At 47.0% G+C, this 12,544-nt stretch overlaps 1 long non-coding RNA gene across 2 annotated transcripts in view; it reads left to right on the top strand.

The window, feature by feature from the left end:
* LOC140471883 (uncharacterized) overlaps window positions 1–12,544 on the top strand; it is a 68,361-nt gene that overhangs the window by 35,949 nt on the left and 19,868 nt on the right. The window contains exons 2-3 of one of the 2 annotated variants that reach the window (XR_011957236.1): window positions 1,353–1,489; window positions 5,484–5,612. This is a non-coding gene — a long non-coding RNA (uncharacterized lncRNA). The remainder of the gene's footprint in view (window positions 1–1,352; window positions 1,490–5,483; window positions 5,613–12,544) is intronic. The other variant, XR_011957237.1, reaches the window with a different exon arrangement.

Genomic DNA, 12,544 nt, shown 5'->3' with positions numbered 1-12,544 from the left:
GATAGTTATGTCCCTTAACAGTTGCACAATGTGTTTTTCAAAGAAACACTGAAAGAAAAATTAACCGAACTCCTCTTCCAATATCAATGTTGACCGTGTGATTGTCCCAGATTATACAAATATTGAGGTTTTCCAAAATTATCACAATGCCTTTGTTTAAAAATTCCAATGAGTTCCTGTTTAATGCAGTGGTGAGCAATGGAATGCTGTTCAGTGGCTAAAACTGTTCTGCTGTTTGTGTCCTTGGCAAGTAGTAGCCAGAATTTACATTCAGACTGACTCTACTTCATGATCTGCAGCCAAATGCTTTCTCTGTAATGCCTTTTTTTATCCATTATTGTTAGCGTTGCCCATTTTGCCTGAGTTTGCACAAGATTACGAACCACTGAATATTTTTGTTCTCCCTGGTGTCTAAATCTCTTTTATCTCTGTGTCACAAATCCATCGACCTTATTGCAGCAACGTTGTCCATTAAAAAAAAACATAATCTACTCTCTTCCACAATTTTCTGTCACAAATCTTTTTCCTGATGTACGATTTTAGTTAAACTCTGTCCCATCCTGTTCCTTTCTGCTTGTCTTCAGCCACATTCCCATTCTGTTCCATTGCTTCACCTTTTCCCTTTGGATTTGGAAAGCTCCTTTCACCTGCATCCTCTCTGTCAGTTTAATGCCCTGTCCATAAACCTACCGACATGATTGGCCAGGACACTGATCCCAGAACAATTCCAGGGGGACCATCCTCATAGATTTTTTAAAAAATCCGGTATGGGATGTGTGAGTCTCTGGATGACCAGCCTTTCTTGCCCAGTCCTAGAAGCCCTTGAACTGAGTAACTTGCTCGGCCATTTCAGAGGGTCATTGAGAGGCAAACCCTTTGCTGTGGGGATGTCGTGCAGACCACGTGAGGATGGGCAGATGTCCTTCTCTAAAGGACAAGTGTTTGGATTTGTTGTACATCAGTAATGGTCTCATACTTATTTGTGGATTGTTAATTATTATTTTTAAAATTATTGATTTCAAATGTCTCCTTTTCAGATGGTGGGATTCAATCCTGCCTCCCCTGAACATGAGCTGAGGTTTTGGATCCATTCTCTCGCAATAATACCACTAGGCCATCACTTCACCTGCTCACTGGGTGCTCATCCCTGAGCACTGATACCAGGGCATCATGAAGCTAAACCCATTCTTCCCACACAATTGTGTGATCCTGACCTCTTCCAGCAACCTGGAACTATTACTTAATATCACTCCATTTTCCAGATCTCTGTGGAACTCAGTGCCATTCTCCATGTGTAACCCTCACTGCATCTGTTTAATTTCCCATTCTGTCTATTTCTCTGTCTCCTGTAGGTATTCAGGAAAGTCCTGACTCAATAGCCTTCCCAGCTGCTGGGTGGATCGTCCATCACCTCATTGAACGCAGTTGGTCTGCCAGAGAGAGACAAAGGGAAAGGAGATCTGGAGCCTTCAATAAATCCTGTAGTGAGGTAAGGTCACCCACAGTGCACAGAGCAAAGAGCAATGAGAGGGCTCCAAACATCTGTTAACACAACATGACATAGATACAGTGCTGGAGGGGAGTACAGTACACACACACACCCCAGGCTCAATCACCATCCCAATGTAAGTTCTGTTATATTAAAACTCACTACTCTGCAACAGTGTACCTATGGCATGTCTTGTGGTCCAGTGTCTTTCATAATTTTTAATTCCTATAACAGATCCTATCGCTGTAACCTTCTCCCTTCCCGATAGTCCCTCCACATATGTGAAATGTACTGCATTCCAGACTACCATCCCTATCCCTGTCACTTGGTTCAGTGTCTACTACATGCCTTACTTTGGTAGTCTCTTCCTCCAATAAGGTAAAAACAAGGACTGCAGATGCAAGAAACCAGAGTCTAGATTAGAGTGGTGCTGGAAAAGCACGGCAGGTCAGGCAGCATCCGAGGAGCAGGAAAATCGGTGTTTCGGGCAAAAGCCCTTCATCAGGAACAGAGGCCGGGAGCCTGCAGAGTGGGGAGATAAATGAGAGGGGGGTGGGGATGGGGAGAATGTAGCATAGAGTACAATAGGTGAATGGGGTGGGGAAGAAGGTGATAGGTCAGAGTGGAGGATGGGGGAAGGTAGCAAAGCGTACATTGGGTGAATAGGGGAGGGGATGGGGGTGATAGGTCAGAGAGGAGGGTGGGGGCAGGTAGCAAAGAGTACAATGGGTGAACGGGGGTGGGGATGGGGGTGATAGGTCAGAGAGGAGGGTGGAGTGGATCGGTGGGAAGGGAGATAGGCCATTAGGACAGGTCATGGGGGCGGGGCTGAGCTGGAAGGCTGAAGGTGGGGTGAGATGGGGGAAGGGGAAATGAGGAAACTGGTGAAGTCCACATTGATGCCCTGGGGTTGAAGTGTTCCAAGGCAGAAGGTGAGGCGTTCTTCCTCCAGGCGTCGGGTGGTGAGGGACCGGTGGTGGAGGAAGCGCAGGACCTGCATGTCCTCGGCAGAGTGGAAGGGGGAGTTGAAATGTTGGGTCACAAGGCAGTGGGGTTGATTGGTGCGGGTGTACCAGAGATGTTCCCTAAAGTGCTCTGCTAGGAGGTGTCCAGTCTCCCCAATGTAGAGGAGACCACATCGGGAGCAATGGATACAATAAATGATATGAGTGGATGTGCGGGCAAAACCTTGATGGATGTGGAAGGCTCCTTTAGGGCCTTGGATAGAGGTGAGGGGAGAGGTGTGGGCGCAGGTTTTGCAATTCCTGCAGTGGCAGGAGAAGGTGGCAGGAAGGGAGGGTGTGTTTTTGGGGGGTGTGGAACTGACCAGGTAGTCATGGAGGGAATGGTCTTTGCGGAAAGTGGAGAGGGGTGGGGAGGGAAATATATCCCTGGTGGTGGGGTCTTTTTGGAGGTGGCAGAAATGGCGGCGAATAATTTGGTTTATGCGAAGGTTGGTAGGGTGGAAGGTGAGCACCAGGGGCGTTCTGTCCTTGTTACGGTTGGAGGGGTGGGGTTTGAAGGCGGAGGTGCGGGATGTGGACGAGATGCGTTGGAGGGCATCTTTTACCACGTGGGAAGGGAAATTCCGATCTCTAAAGAAGGAGGCTATCTGATGTGTTCTGTGGTGGAACTGGCCCTCCTGGGAGCAGGTACGGCAGAGGCGGAGGAATTGGGAATAGGGGTTGGGAATTTTGCAGGCGGTAGGGTGGGAAGATGTGTAAACTAGGTAGCTGTGGGAGTCGGTAGGTTTGTAAAAAATGTCGGTGTCAAGTCGGTTGTCATTATATGGGATTGAGAGGTCCAGGAAGGGGAGGCAGGTATCAGAGATGGTCCAGATAAATTTAAGGTCAGGGTGGAATGTGTTGGTGAAGTTGATGAATTGCTCAAACTCCTCGAGGGAGCACAAGGTGGTGCCAATGCAGTCATCAATGTTGCGGAGGAAGACGTGGGGAGTGGTGCCATTGTAACTACGGAAGATGGACTGTTCTACATAGCCAACAAAGAGACAGGCATAGCTGGGACCCATACGGGAGCCCATGGCTACCCCTTTGGTCTGGAGGAAGTGGGAGGATTCGAAGGAAAAATTGTTAAGTGTAAGGACAAGTTCAGCCAAACAACTGACAGTGTCGGTGGAAGAGTACTGTTGTGGACGTCGGGAGGTGAAGAAACGGAGGGCCTGGAGGTCCTGGTCATGGTGGATGGAGGTGTCGAGGGATTGGATATCCATTGTGAAGATGAGGTGTTGGGGGCCGGGGAAATGGAAGTCTTGGATGAGTGGAGGGTGTGAGTGGTGTCTCAAACGAATGTGGGTAATTCCTGGACTGGGGAATAGGACAATGTCGAGGTAGGTAGACATGAGTTCGGTGGGGTAGGAGCATGCTGAGACAATGGGTCGGCCAGGGTGGTCAGGCTTGTGGATCTTGGGAAGGAGGTAGAACCGGGCGGTGGGGGATCCCGAACAATGAGGTTGGAAGCTGTGGGTGGGAGATCTCCTCCTGAGGTGATGAGGTTCTGTATGCTCTGGGAGATGACGGTTTGGTGATGGGAGGTGGGTCGTGGTAGAAGGGGGTGGTAGGAGGAGGTGTCTTTGAGTTGGCATCATGGCTTCAGCGGGGTAGAGGTCAGTGCACCAGACTCCCACTGCACCCCCTTTATCTGCTGGTTTGATGGTGAGGTCGGTATTGGAGCAGAGGAAGTGGAGGGCTGCACGTTGTGAGGGTGAGAGGTTGGAGTGGGGGAGGGGGGAGATAGGGTGAGGCGGTTAATGTCTCGGTGGAAGTTAGAAATGAAGAGATCGAAGGCAGGTAATAGGCCAGCGCGGGGTGTCCAGGTGGATGGAGTGTAATGGAGGGTGGCAAAGGGGTCCTCAGAAAATAGGCGGGAGTCTTCATTGTAAAAGTAAGCTCTGAGGTGGAGGTGGTGGAAGAAGTGTTCGATGTCACGGCGTGTATTAAATTCATTGATGTGTGGACGGAGGGGGATAAAGGTGAGGCCTTTGCTGAGGACTGATCATTCGTCCTCAGTGAGGGGGAGGTCCGGGGGAATGGTGAAAACTCGGCAGGACTGGTAGCTGGGACCAAGCGTAGGTGTGGAGCTGGGGGAGGCGACGGAGCCTGTAACTGGAGTGGGTGTGGTGTTCGGGGGGATGGGGATGGAGTCATGAGCAGGGGTGGGGTTCCCCTCAGGGTTCTGGGGGCAGGGATGATGACGGTGGGACCTGGGGGTGGTGTCAGCAGAATGCAGATAAGTGGCGTTGGTGGGGGTGGAAGTGGTGGCAAACACGGCAGTGGGGGGGCGAGGAAGTCACTGAGTGTGTGACATCAGCGATGATGTGATGGGCGGAAATGATGTCACTTGTGGTGTATAAGGAATTGTGAGGGGCGGAACTGGCATTTACTTTATTTTAACCAATAATTTCCTGTCACAAATCTGTTTGACAATGTCGTATTTTAAATAAACTCAGTCCCTTACTGTTTCTGTTGGTCTTCATCCACATCTCCATGGTGTTCCAATATTTCAACCTTTCTCTTTGGACTTGGGAATTTCCATTCACCTCAGACCTGTCCCCCTCCTCATCTGTGTCCGTTTATCGCACACTGCATAATCCTGGTACCAGAGGAACCTATCCCAATACAATAGCTCAGTCCTCCCTGAGTACTGGTAGCAGTGCTCACTGGTCAGAACCACTTCTGATGGTACCATTGTGTGATCCTGATACATTCCTGCAATCTGCTGATATCACTGTCTCTCTCCATGTGGTATCCCTCACTGTGTGGGTCTAATTGCTGCCTCTGTCAGTGTCTCTCGCTCGAACAGCTACTCCAGATCCTGAGCCAACAGCATTCTCCACTCAAGAGGGAAGCAACTGCACAGGCCATGGATGGAGACTGGGATTTTCCATATCTCTGTGGGACTCAGTGCCATTCTCCATGTGTAACCTTCGTTACAGCAGTGTAATTTACCATTATGTCTATTTCCCTGTCTCCTGTAGGTATTCTTGATGTCCCTGACTCAGCAGAATTCCCAATTCCTGAATCGTCCATCACCATATTGAAGACAGTTGGTCAGCCAGAGAGAGATGGAGAGGGAGATCTGGAGCCTTCAGTAAATCCTGCAGCCGGTAAGATCACTCACAGTAAACAGCACAGGGAGGAGGTAGTGGACTTTAATTCAGACCCTGAGGGGATGATGTTGGAACAATGCTGGGCAAGGAACATGAGAAAATTCTCAGGCTTCATTATCACCATCTTGTCTGTAAATTCATCTGTTCCACAGAACCCTCCCTACGTCTGTCAGTTTCTCCATTGTCTGTTTCATTGATACCACTTCCCCTATCTCTATCAGCCCCTACAATCCTACCTATCCCTGTAAACTCCTCATATCAGTAAAACTCTCCAAGTTTCTGCCTTTGCCTTTAATCCCGGGTTCTGTCACATCTCTCCTTAACTGAAGAAAAACAACTCTTCAGTTCCTTAAGCCATCCTGGTCAGTGTAGTCCTTTCCAGACCTGAAACACCTCCCTGCCTTTGTGACTTTTTTGAACTCCTACTATCTTCATGATCTCTGTGACCTTCCCCGTCACAACAACAAAAAAGCTCTGTACCTTAGTAACCTCCTCCAGCTGTGAGACTCCTCCTTGTCTCTGGGCACAGTGCAGAGTGACCCTGCTTCTCTCATAAATTAGTTTCTGCATTTCTTATGATGACTATGAACTCTTCCTGTCTCTAAAATGCACTCAGTCTCTGTAAACTCTGCTGGTCCCGATTGATGTAATTTCCTTCGGTAACTACAAACCTTTATAGCTTTAGTCTCCTCCAGACGTGACCACACAGTTTATTTTTATAACCTCTATGAGTGATAGAGTCATAGACGTGTACAGTATGGAAACAGACCCTTCAGTCCAACCCGTCCATGCCGACCAGATATCCCAACCCAATCTCGTCCCACCTGCCAGCACCCGGCCCATATCCCTCCAAACCCTTCCCATTCATATACCCATCCAAATGCCTCTTAAATGTTGCAATTGTACCATCCTCCACCACATCCTCTGGCAGCTCGTTCCATACACGTACCATCCTCTGCGTGAAAATGTTGCCCCTTAGGTCTCTTTTATATCTTTCCCCTCTCACCCTAAACCTGTGCCCTCTAGTTCTGGACTCCCTGACCCCAGGGAAAAGACTTTGTCTATTTATCCTATCCTATCCATGCCCCTCATAATTTTGTAAACCTTTGTAAGGTCACCCCTCAGCCTCCGACGCTCCAGGGAAAACCACCCCAGCCTGGTCAGCCTCTCCCTGTAGCTCAGATCCTCCAACCCTGGCAACATCCTTGTAAATCTTTTCTGAACCCTTTCAAGTTTCACAACATCTTTCCAATAGGAAGGAGACCAGAATTGCATACAATATTCCAACAGTGGCCAAACCAATGTGCTGTACAGCCACAACATGACCTCCCATCTCCTGTACTTAATACTCTGACCAATAAAGGAAAGCATACCAAATTCCGCCTTCACTATCCTATCTACCTGCGACTCTACTTTCAAGGAGCTATGCACTTGCACTCCAAGGTCTCTTTGGTCAGCAATACTCCCTAGGACTTTACCATTACGTGGTAAAGTCCTGCTAAGACTTGCATTCCCAAAATGCCGCACATCGCATTTATCTCAAATAAACTCCATCTGCCAGTTAGCACATTGGCCCATCTGGTCCAGATCCTGTTGTAACCCTCTTCACTGTCCACTACACCTCCAATTTTGGTGTCATCTGTAAACTTATTAACTGTACCTCTTATGCTCGCATCCAAGTCATTAATGTAAATAACAAACAGTAGAGGGCGCAGCACCGATCCTTGTGGCACTCCACTGGTCACAGGCCTCCAGTCTGAAAAACAACCCTCCACCACCACTCTCTGTCTTCTCCCTTTGAGCCAGTTCTGTATCCAAATGGCTACTTTTCCCTGTATTCCATGAGTTCTAACCTTGCTAATCAGCCTCCCATGGGGAACCTTGTCGAATGCCTCACTGAAGTCCATATAGATCACATCTATCATCTGCTCTCCTCAATATTCTTTGTTACTTCTTCAAAAAACTCAATCAAGTTTATGAGACATGATTTCCCACGCACAAAGCCATGTCGACTATTCCTAATCAGTCCTTGCCTTTCCAAATACATGTGCATTTTGTCCCTCAGGATTCCCTCCAACAACTTGCCCACCACTGAGTTCAGGCTCACCGGTCTATCATTCCCTAGCTTGACCTTATCACCCTTCTTAAACAGTGGCACCACGTTTGCCAACCTCCAGTCTTCTGGCACCTCACCTGTGATTATTGATGATACAAATTTCTCAGCAAGAGGCCCAGTAATCAGTTCTCTAGCTTCCTACAGAGTTCTCGGCTACACCTGATCAGTTCCTGGGGGTTTATTCACCTTTTACCATTTCAAGACATCCAGCACTTCCTTCTCTGTATATCTGGATGTTTTGCAAGATGTCACCATCGATTTCCCTACAGTCTATATCTTCCATATGCATTTCCACAGTAAATACTGATGCAAAATATTCATTTAGTATCTCCCCCATTTTCTGCGGCTCCACACAAAGGCCGCCTTACTGATCTTTGTGGGGCCCTATTCTCTCCCTAGTTACCCTTTTTTCCTTAATATATTTGTAAAATCCCTTTGCATTCTTCTTAATTCTATTTGTCAGACCTATCTCATGTCCACGTTTTGCCCTCCTGATTTCCCTCTTAAGTATATTCCTACTTCCTTTATGCTCTTCTAAGGATTCACTCGATCTATCCTGTCTATACCTGACATATGCTTCCTGCTTTTTCTGAACCAAACACTCAATTTCTTTAGTCATCCAGAATTCCCAATAATTACCAGCCTTCCCTTTCACCCTGACAGGAATATACTTTCTCTGGACTCTTGTTGTCTCATTTCTGAAGTCTTCTCATTTTCCAGCTGTCCCTTTCGCTGCAAACATCTGCCTCCAATCAGCTTTCAAAAGATCTTGTTTAATACCGTCAAAATTGGCCTTTCTCCAATTTAGAACATCAAATTTAGATCTTGTCTATCCTTTTCCATCATTATTTTAAAACAAATAGAATTATGGTCGCTGTCCCCAAAGTGCTCCCCCACTGACACCTCAGTCACCTGCCCTGCCTTATTTCTGAAGAGTAGGTCAAGTTTTGCACCTTCTCGAGTAGGTACATCCACATACTGAATCAGAAAATTGTCTTGTACACACTTAAGAAATTCCTCTTCATCTAAACCTTTAACACTATGGCAGTCCCAGTCGATGTTTGGAAAGTGAAAATCCCCTACCATACCTACCCTATTATTCTTACAGATAGCTGAGATCTCCTTACAAGTTTGTTTGACAATTTCCTTTTGACTATTGGGGGGTCTGTAATACAATCCTAATAAACTGATCATCCCTTTCTTGTTTCTCAGTTCCACCCAAATAACTTCCCTGGTTGTATTTCTGGGAATATCCTCCCTCAGCACAGCTGTAATGCTATCCCTTATCAAAAATGCCACTCCCCTCCTCTCTTGCCTCCCTTTCTATCCTTCCTGTAGCATTTGTAACGTGGAACATTAAGCTGCCAGTCCTGCCCATCCCTGAGCCATGTTTTTGTAATTGCAATGAGATCCCAGACCCATGTTCCTAACCATGCCCTGAGTTCATCTGCCTTCCCTGTTAGGCCCCTTGCATTGAAATAAATGCAGCTTAATTTATTAGTCCTACCTTGTCCCTACCTGTCCTGAATGTTTGACTCACTTCTGTTTTCAGCTGTACCCGTCTCAGATCAAACTCCCAAATCCTCCCTGTGATTGTTATCACGTCCCATCCCTGCATTCCTCCGAATCCCTGTAAAGTCCTCCCATTCCTAAAACCCGCCCTGTATCTGTCACCTGTCCTAGCTTCCACAACCCTCCCTATCTCTGCAAGACACCCCCGACACCCCTGTCCAGGTTCCTACAGCCCCCTGTATCACTAAATGCCAGTAGTCACTATAATATCAGAGTAAGGTGTGAAAGCAGGAATATTGTCCTGGGTTAAATGATCAGTCGTGATCATATTGAATGGTGGGACCGACTCTGGTCAAATGGCCGATACCTGGTCTTCTTTCCTGTGCTTCTCTATAAACTTACTATCTATATAACCTCCTTCAGTACCCACAGCCCTCCCTATCTCGATAAACTCCTTCAGTCCCCACGACTCTTCCTATCCATATCACCGAATCATTCCCCACAAACCTGCCTAACTCCATAATCTCCAAAAGGTCCCACGACCCTCCCTATCTCCATAATCTCATCCTGACCCAACGACCCTCCCATTCAGAGTACCCTCCTTCAATCCCCATGAACCTCCTTCAGACCCAACAGCCCTGCAGATCTCTTTGGCCCCTTTCAGGCCCGACATCACTCCCTATCTCCATAATGTCCTTCAGTCCCCACGACCCTCCTTATTTCCAAAACATCTATTACCTGTTGAACCTGTAAGCTACCTTTGTCAGATTGATAAACATGAACTCCCATAACCCTTTCTGCTGCCAGTCTGAAACCAAATCGTGTTAACCTGATAGTAGGTCGGGAGCTGAAATATGTTTGAAAGTATGTCTCAGTGAACAATAACTGGACCCTTCGAAACACTTTTAATAAAAAGAGAATGTGTTTTAACCTGTTGGATTTCATTTTTATTGGTGTGAATATCAATGGCAGAATAGATACAGTGTAGGAGCGGCTGTACCGAGGATATGGTTTATTTGAATTTTCAGAAACCTTCACACAAGTTTCACTAAAGGCTAAAGAGTAACTTGGTAGAGAATAGGGCACCTTAACTGTCAGGAGGTGGGTGAGATATTAGACAAAATAGTGTTGTTAGCATTTACTGTGGAGAAAGACAGGGAAGCTCGGGAACTTGGGGAAATAAATAGTGATGTCTTGGAAAGAATCCTCACCAGAGAAGAGAAAGTGCTGGAATCTTAAAACAAATAAAGGTAGATCAATCCTCAGTAGTTCATTGGGTCAATCCTAGAATATTAATGGAAGCTAGAGAAGAGATTTCAGTGTCTCTAACAGAGATACTTATACTATCAACAGACACAGTGAGGCACTGGAAGACTGGAGGTTGGCTAACGCTGTTCCATCACTGAAGGACTGCAGGGAAAAGCCAGGAAATGACAGCCCAGTGATGGGGAAGTTGTTGGATGAGATTCTGAGAGAAAGGAGCTCCTTACATTTACAAAGGCAATAGCTGATTCGAGATGGTCAGCATGGCTTTGTGAGTGGAAAACCATGTTTCACAAACCGGATTGACTCTTCAAGGAGGTGGCCAAAGATAGATGAAGGCAGAGCAGTCAAAGTTGTCCACATGGACTTTAGCATCTCGTCAAGAGGAAGGAGGAAGTTTACTTAAGGTTGAGGAAGCAAGGATCAGACAGGGCTCCAGAGAGTTGCATTGAGTGGCACGATGTCTCTGTGGTTAGCACTGCAACCTCATCGCGCCACGGACTCCATTTCGATTCCAGCCTCAGGCGACAGTCTGTGGGGAGTTTGCACATTCTTCCCATGTCTGCGTGGTTTTTCCTCCAGGTGCTCTGGTTTCCCACCACAGTCCAAAGATGTGCAGATTATGTGACTCAGCCATGCTAAATTACCCATAGTGTTCACGGATATGTAGGTGTGGTGCATAGGTCAAGGCAAATGGAGAGTAATAGGGTGGGGAATGGGGCTGGGTTGTTTACTGTTTGGAGGGTTGGTATGGAGGTGTTGGGCCAAATGGCCCATTTCCACACAGTAGGGATTCTCTGAAGGTACCAGGAAGGAACCATGGAATGGACTTAGGGCAATGAGAAGAGGACGTGAAAAAGCATTGTTGGGAAGGATGAAGGAAAACCGTAATGTATTCTCCACTTAATGGGAGCAACAAGAGCAAGGCCAGAGTGAGGATAGGGCCGGTCAGGGATAGTGGAAGGAACTTGTACCTGGAGTCACAGGAGGTAGGCAAGGTCCTTAATGAATACTATGCCTCAGTATTCACTGCTGAGAGGGACCTTGTCATTTGTGAGGACAGCCTGAAACAGGCTGATGTACGTGAACAGGTGGATGTTAAGAAGGAGGATGTGCTGAGAATTTTGTAATGGATGGATGCGTCCAAAGTTACCATACAAAGTGAGGGAATGGATTGCTGCGCACCTGGGTGATGACCTTTGCACCCTCACTGTCCACTGGAGTCGGACCAGATGATTGGAGGCAGGAAAATATTATTCCCTTGTTCAGAAAAGGGAATAGGGATGATCCTGGGATTTGCACACCTGTCAGTCTTATGTCTGTGGTGTGCAATTATTGGAGAGGACTCTGGGAGACAGGATTTATTATTCCTTGGGAAACCATAGTTTGATCAGAGACAGTCAGCATGGTTTTGTAAGGGGTAGGCCATGCCTTACAAGTCTTATTGAATCTTTTGAGAATGTGACGAAACACCTTTATGGCTCATTCAGAAAATACAGAGGCATGGGGTACAGGGAAACCTGTCTTTCTGGATACAGAATTACTGGCCCACAGAAGACAGAGGGCGATGATAGAAACCATTCATCCTGGAGCTCAGTGCCCAGTGGTTTTCTGCAGGGAGTGGTTACAGGACCTCTGCTCTTTGTGATTTTATGAATAAGTTGGATGTGTGAGTGGAAGAGTTGGTTAGTAAGTTTCCCAATGACACAAAGGTAGGTGGAGTGGTTGATAGTGTGGGGGGCTGTTGTAGGTTGCAAAGGGACATTCACAAGATGCTGAGAAGTAGCAGATGGAGTTCAATCTGGAAAAGTGTGAAGTCATTCATTTTAAAAGCTTGAAGTTGAATGCAGAATTCCTGGTTAATGGTAGGATCCTTGGCAGTGTGAACGAACAGATTCATAGATCCCTCAAAGTTGCCAATCAGTGTTGCAGCTCGATAGAGCCCTGGTTAGACCCCATTTGGAATATTGTGTTCAGTTCTGGTCCCCTCATTACAGGAAGGATGTGGAAGCTTTAGAGAAGGTAAAGAGGAGATTTA

Source organism: Chiloscyllium punctatum, unplaced genomic scaffold (genome assembly GCF_047496795.1).
Source record: "Chiloscyllium punctatum isolate Juve2018m unplaced genomic scaffold, sChiPun1.3 scaffold_187, whole genome shotgun sequence".
NCBI classification, from domain to species: domain Eukaryota; kingdom Metazoa; phylum Chordata; class Chondrichthyes; order Orectolobiformes; family Hemiscylliidae; genus Chiloscyllium; species Chiloscyllium punctatum.
The sequence above is the reverse complement of the archived record's forward strand: the minus strand, read 5'-3'. Positions and strand labels throughout refer to the sequence as shown.